This window comes from Osmerus mordax, unplaced genomic scaffold (assembly GCF_038355195.1).
Source record: "Osmerus mordax isolate fOsmMor3 unplaced genomic scaffold, fOsmMor3.pri Scaffold_255, whole genome shotgun sequence".
Taxonomy (NCBI): domain Eukaryota; kingdom Metazoa; phylum Chordata; class Actinopteri; order Osmeriformes; family Osmeridae; genus Osmerus; species Osmerus mordax.
Genome location: NW_027120567.1, coordinates 11,254 through 17,880, shown reverse-complemented (window position 1 = coordinate 17,880; position 6,627 = coordinate 11,254). Strand labels below are relative to the sequence as shown.

The 6,627-nt window shown below is 50.6% G+C and overlaps 1 long non-coding RNA gene across 1 annotated transcript; it reads right to left on the bottom strand.

The window, feature by feature from the left end:
- Nucleotides 1-1,504: 1,504 nt before the first annotated feature.
- LOC136939589 (uncharacterized) lies at nucleotides 1,505-6,328 on the bottom strand. The gene is made up of 3 exons (XR_010875889.1): nucleotides 6,192-6,328; nucleotides 4,058-4,153; nucleotides 1,505-1,609 (listed from the first exon to the last, which is right to left on the bottom strand). It is a non-coding gene; the product is annotated as an uncharacterized lncRNA (long non-coding RNA).
- Nucleotides 6,329-6,627: the final 299 nt, after the last annotated feature.

The window sequence follows — 6,627 nt, the reverse complement described above, 5'->3', positions numbered from 1 at the left end:
CTAGTTTCTCAGCATAAGTTGCCACAGTAACTAAGCTTGAACTAAGTTAAACTTGCTTTATGGAACCAAATCAACTGGAAATGAATCAGACTAACCGAAATAAGCCTGGTGTATTTTGTAAACTCACTCTATAGACCAGGACCCCTGTCACATGTTCATATAACAAAATTACTTATTGTTATTACTTATTGTTATTACTTATTGTTATTTTTTGTTTCGACTGGTGTGTGTGTGCCAGCGAGTGGGGCAATGAAATGTCGAAAGAAACACAAATATTGACCAATCATGTGGGCTGATAGGTATCCAAGGCAACAGTGTGGAGGAGGGCTGACCCTGATGCTCCGTCCAGTGAGGACAGCTTCCACTAAAACGCTCTACAGCGAATCCTAGGTGTTCATCTGCTGCTGTGCAGGTTGTGTTACATTTACATTTAGTCATTTAGCAGACGCTCTTATCCAGAGCGACTTACAGTAAGTACAGGGACATTCCCCCGAGGCAAGTAGGGGTGAAGTGCCTTGCCCAAGGACACAACGTCATTTGCAGAGCCGGGGATCGAACCAGCAACCTTCTGATTACTAGCCTGATTCTTTAACACTCAGCCACCTGACTCCCCGTTACGATCAGACAAACACAGTCGGGGTCTTGACTGAGCAGCATGGATGAGTGAATGAGGAACTTCCCCCTGTGTGACAATCTTGACTGTCGGTTCTCTGGGATGAAACCCTGCTGATGTGAGATTCTCCAGGAGCATGATTAACAAAGCTGCTCTACTGCTCTGTACAAACATTTAGCTGTGGCTGCTGTTTGTGTCTCCGTAAAGGCTTGAAGAACAACAAGCTCTTGTGGCTCATGGAGAGGCCAGGCCCTTAGGCAGGTTGGGTCTGGATCTGGTCTTGTGACGTGTGTGACTGGTCTAGCTAGACTGTCAGCCGGTCTTGCTGCTCAGAAACAGTGAACGGGTTCCGAACAAAAACCACATGAGGATACTGTGTCCGATCCACATGTTCTACAGTGTTGTCACCCTGTTTCGATTTCATCTATTCCCTCCCTCCATCCCTCCCTCCCCATTTTATAGTTTTTTTTATTTTTATTTGGATTACTGTTTTTGTGCTTTTTTTTCAGCACCTCAGTCAGCCTTGCTGTGTTGTGAGTGTGCTTTATAAAATACAATTTACTTACTTTCTTACTCCCTCCCTCCCCCTCCTTCCTGCAGTCCTCCCTCCTCCTTCCATTCCACACTCCCTCCACCCCTCCCCTCTGGCCACCCCTCCCTCCACCCCCCCCTTGTCCAACCCTCCATCAAAATCCTCCATTTCCTCCCCCCCCTCACCCCCTCCCCCCCTCCCCTACCCCCCCCCCTCCCCCTCCCCCCCCACCCCCTCCCCCCTCCCCAACCCCCCCCCCTCCCCCCCCCCCACCCCTCCCACCCCCCCCTCCCCACCCCCCCCCACCTCCCCCCCCCCCACCCCTCCCCCTCCCACCCCCCCCCCCTCCCCACCCCCCAGGGTACTTACATTCATGCTGCTCGTAGGGGGGGGTAGTACATCCTGACAGAGATGAGGATGAAGAAGATGAAGAGCGGCCAGACGATCTCGATCATCAGCTGGAGCTGGAGGGAGGAGGAGGAGGAGGAGGAGGAGGAGGAGGAGGAGGAGGAGGAGGAGGAGGAGGAGGAGGAGGAGGAGGAGGAGGAGGAGGGACATGTGATCAGGACAACGTTATGAAGCTGCACACCCACCTGTTTACCTTGAGAGACACTCTGTTCTTTCAAGAAACAGCTTTGTATGTTTCGGTCAATATTTGCCCAGCAGGGAGAGATTACCCAGCAGTGGGGTAATGTTTCATGTCCTGAAACTACCTTTTGAATATAAATCTACTTATACTTAATCTTATCAAAAATAAATAATTTTTTAAGATTCTTTTTTCTTTTTTTTTTTTACCTATATACCTTTTAAACATTAACTTTTTTTAATGGATCAGGCCAGGTTTCTCCAGTAGAAGTGGGGTCATTCTATGCTACATTAAAGAGGGTGGGGGTTGTTGCAGTTGGGTTGTTGTTGGAAGGAAGTTATAGAAAAGCTTATCACGTGTGCATTCCCCCTTCCTGACCCTGCTGGGTGGCTGGAGAGGGATAAGGAGAACAGGGGGAGGAGCAGGGGAGCAGGGGGGAGGAGAAGGAGAACAGGGGGAGGAGCAGGGGAGCAGGGGGAGGAGAAGGAGAACAGGGGGAGGAGCAGGAGAACAGGGGGAGGAGAAGGAGAACAGGGGGAGGAGCAGGGGAGCAGGGGGGAGAAGCAGGGGAGCAGGGGGAGGAGAAGGAGAACAGGGGGAGCAGAAGGAGAACAGGGGGAGGAGAAGGAGAACAGGGGGAGGAGCAGGGAGCAGGGGGAGGAGAAGGAGAACAGGGGAGCAGAAGGAGAACAGGGGAGGAGAAGGAGAACAGGGGAGGAGCAGGAGAACAGGGGGAGGAGCAGGGGAGCAGGGGGAGGAGAAGGAGAACAGGGGGGGAGGAGCAGGGGAGCAGGGGGAGGAGAAGGAGAACAGGGGGGAGGAGCAGGGGAGCAGGGGGAGGAGAAGGAGAACAGGGGAGGAGCAGGGGAGCAGGGGGAGGAGAAGGAGAACAGGAGGAGCAGGGGAGCAGGGGGAGGAGAAGGAGAACAGGGGGAGGAGAAGGAGAACAGTGGGAGGAGAAGGAGAACAGGGGGAGGAGAAGGAGAACAGGGAGAGGAGAAGGAGAACAGGGGGAGGAGAAGGAGAACAGGGGGAGGAGAAGGAGAACAGGAGTAGGAGAAGGAGAACAGGGGGAGCAGAAGGAGAACAGGGGGAGCAGAAGGAGAACAGGGGGAGCAGAAGGAGAACAGGGGGAGGAGCAGGGGAGCAGGGGGAGGAGCAGGGGAGCAGGGGGAGGAGCAAGAGAACAGGGGGAGGAGAAGGAGAACAGGAGTAGGAGAAGGAGAACAGGGGGAGCAGAAGGAGAACAGGGGGAGGAGCAGGGGAGCAGGGGGAGGAGCAGGGGAGCAGGGGGAGGAGCAAGAGAACAGGGGGAGGAGAAGGAGAACAGGAGTAGGAGAAGGAGAACAGGGGGAGCAGAAGGAGAACAGGAGTAGGAGAAGGAGAACAGGGGGAGCAGAAGGAGAACAGGGGGAGCAGAAGGAGAACAGGGGGAGGAGCAGGGGAGCAGGGGGAGGAGCAGGGGAGCAGGGGGAGGAGCAAGAGAACAGGGGGAGGAGAAGGAGAACAGGAGTAGGAGAAGGAGAACAGGGGGAGCAGAAGGAGAACAGGGGGAGGAGCAGGGGAGCAGGGGGAGGAGCAGGGGAGCAGGGGGAGGAGCAAGAGAACAGGGGGAGGAGAAGGAGAACAGGAGTAGGAGAAGGAGAACAGGGGGAGCAGAAGGAGAACAGGGGGAGGAGCAGAGGGGCTTGGAGGAGAAGGTGCATCTGCCACGTGGCAGTTGCTGCCTCAGGCTGCGAGCTTTGTCTCCTGGAAGGTCTGCTACACCAGCCAAACACAAGTCCGTACACTTCTGCTTTGTAAATGCGTACGGTGTTTGTAGCATACATTACAACAGGCTTGTTGTAATGTAACAAAGGGCTGGTGAGGCCACAAAAGAGCACCTCAAATGTCAGAGGTCAGATAGCGTGACTCGCATTTTGACCTAGCAGTCTGAACTAAATGTACAGAACTGGGGAATGCTATCGCAATTACATTATCACCTTTGTTCTGGACGGTGTGTGTGTGTGTGTGTGTGTGCGTGTGTGTGTCCTCTTCATGGTGGACTTGATATTCTCCACAGTTTGCGTACCCATTGTGCAAACCCTCAATGAACAGTGAGTCATCTCTGAAGAGGCTGAATGACGATATCACCTTCCATTATTTTACCAATTCACAAGTTTTTCCAAAAGGCCTCTTTCCTTGACTCCTTCACTGAATATTCAGTTAAACAACAAACAGCATCATCCTCCGGTAACAGCTACAGTTTTTGTCGACATTTAAAGGAACAGTTCGCTTAAAATAGGAATGCTAGACAGGCGTCCGCGGCGACGTGTTGGTGACTTACTTTCTGTCTCCGTCGATAGGTGAAGTTCTTCCACAGGAGCAAGCCCAGCTGAGTAGAGATGGCCATGACGACTCACACACCACGCCGGCCTCCTGACTGCAAAACACAACACACACACGCTCAGAGTGAGACACACACACGCTCAGAGTGAGACACACACACGCTCAGAGTGACACACACACACACGCTCAGAGTGAGACACACACACGCTCAGAGTAGGACCAGGGAGCGCTGTTGACCTGCAGATCCAGCGCCTTGTGACTGGACGGACGGAGGGACGTTCAAGTTCACTGGACGCGCACCACACACCGCCGGATCAAAGTCTGACTGTTGTCAAACACGGACCATCTGACCACTATATAACTACCGTCCAACCACAGTCCAGCTGACCCAACAGGCTAGCCAATGTGGGGGTTTTTGGAGTCTGAGTAAATGGCGTGATTCCCCACAGTGTAGGAAGAGGGGCGATGATCCACCTAAGCACACAGGCTTGGGCATCTGCAAACAGCAGCGGACACCTGCACCCCTCCAGGGGGTGAGGGGGCGGTGGGGGTGAGGGGGCGGTGGGGGTGAGGGGGCGGTGGGGGTGAGGGGGCGGTGGGGGTGAGGGGGCGGTGGGGGTGAGGGGGCGGTGGGGGTGAGGGGGCGGTGGGGGTGAGGGGGCGGTGGGGGTGAGGGGGCGGTGGGGGTGAGGGGGCGGTGGGGAGAAAGTCTTTTATTTCACTTACTTTCACAAAAACAAAGAAAGAATAAAAATGAATGTATTGAAACTCAAATTGGACTGGACCCCACTGATTAAACAGTGACTGTTGTCCATCATTGTGGATGTGTTTTCCTGTGGTCGGGGTTAACGTATAATCTATGAAGAGTGGCATCCAATCCACACACAGGACTTTAGCTACGCATCACTGTCCTTAAGGAATGTGTAGGTGCATGGTTCAGCACGTGCATGTGAATACTTGGCGCAACAGCTGAATGACAATGAATGACCACCTCGTTTTTGTCAACCCACCGAGATTCCGTCGGCTCTTTGCGATATTCATAATGACATTGAAATTAAAATGATTTCGTCGTGTCAGAAACGACGGTAAACGGTCCGTTATCGAGTGATTCGTGGCGGTTTGGTGCAAAACTCGTGCGCCTCTAGTGTTTTATTAGAATATTGCCATTTTTCAGAGTTGTTTACTCTCTGTTTCTCTCTCACGTGCCATACCATGGTCATATTTTCATGGTCACTGTTTGTCACTCATCTTTTGTCTCCGAGAAAAACTCGGATAAGGAAAAGTAGTTTTATTTAGCCAAGAGCCTGACATGCTGATAATGTTAACTGTATTCTTAGATTGTGGTAAAAAAAAAAATCCTTGATCTTAAAAAAAATAAATAATGAACAACAATGCAATGCTTGTGTGCAATCAGGTGTAATCCGTATAACAAACATTAAACACTTTCAAATCCGCAGATTATCAATCAACTGTTCGGACGCGTCTATTACAAAACAGCCCAATCTCTTTAGAGTGAGGGAGAAACATGATTTTGACTCATTAAAACACCACGATTTGGTTGGAATTGATAAGGTAACATTCTTTCATTATGATCGAGTGTCAATTTAGTCGAAGCAAATAAAATGTCCAAAATCGTTTCCTATGTTCCATCTGTCTGAGTTTCATTGTCTCGAGAAGAAAGGTTACTCTCGGTCATCAGCTTCGATTCTCTACACTCAGCAGCAGATGCTCGAGCGCCCCTCCACCACCGACTCCGCGAGCAGAACAGTCACACATACGCATTTATCAACATTAAAAACATTTTGTCATCTCAGCCAATCAATACTAACCCACGAAAAAATCCACATTTGTGAATCGTGGTTAACATTTTCGACGGTTGTAGGAAGAATATTGAAATATCCATGCATTAAATAATGTAAACAACACAGGTACAATCCAGCGGGCGGAGCGCACCGTTTCTTGTTATGAAATATGTTACGTGACTACAAAGAAAGATGAAAACTAATATTATAGGAAAACATCGTGCAAACAAAGTTTCGTTATCACAGTGATGACAAAGATAATGCATAACCCGCACGCAAAGTTTGCTAAAACAAAACACAGAAAACTCTCAAAATGAATAATAAACCAACCTTTTGTCCCAAGCGCTGCTTTTTACAGTTGTCTCAGTGTTCCTGTAAGGTACATTCCTTGACTTGGTAACCGCAAAAATGTAAGTTTCGTTTAATCACATTTAACGCGACCGTTATTGTCCTCGCACCGTTCTGTCTCTTGTTCTCACAGAACTGCCTTTTTCTCTCCTCGAGGCTTTTATAGTGCACCCAATGCAGGCGCTCGCGGAGCGGAGGAGAGGTAACTATCGGTCAAACGGAGCGCGGCTGTTTGTGTTGCTCGTTCCGAATAAGGCAAGCACGTGCAGACTCAAAACAGCTCTTAAAAGGGCGACGTCGTTCTAGCTCGACGCGGTGCATGGGGTTTATTGAATCGCAATGCATGTCTCTTTAAGTGTGACAATATGGCTATATTGACGTATAGAGAGCCATTAGCCTTGACCAATGAGTATGTGAG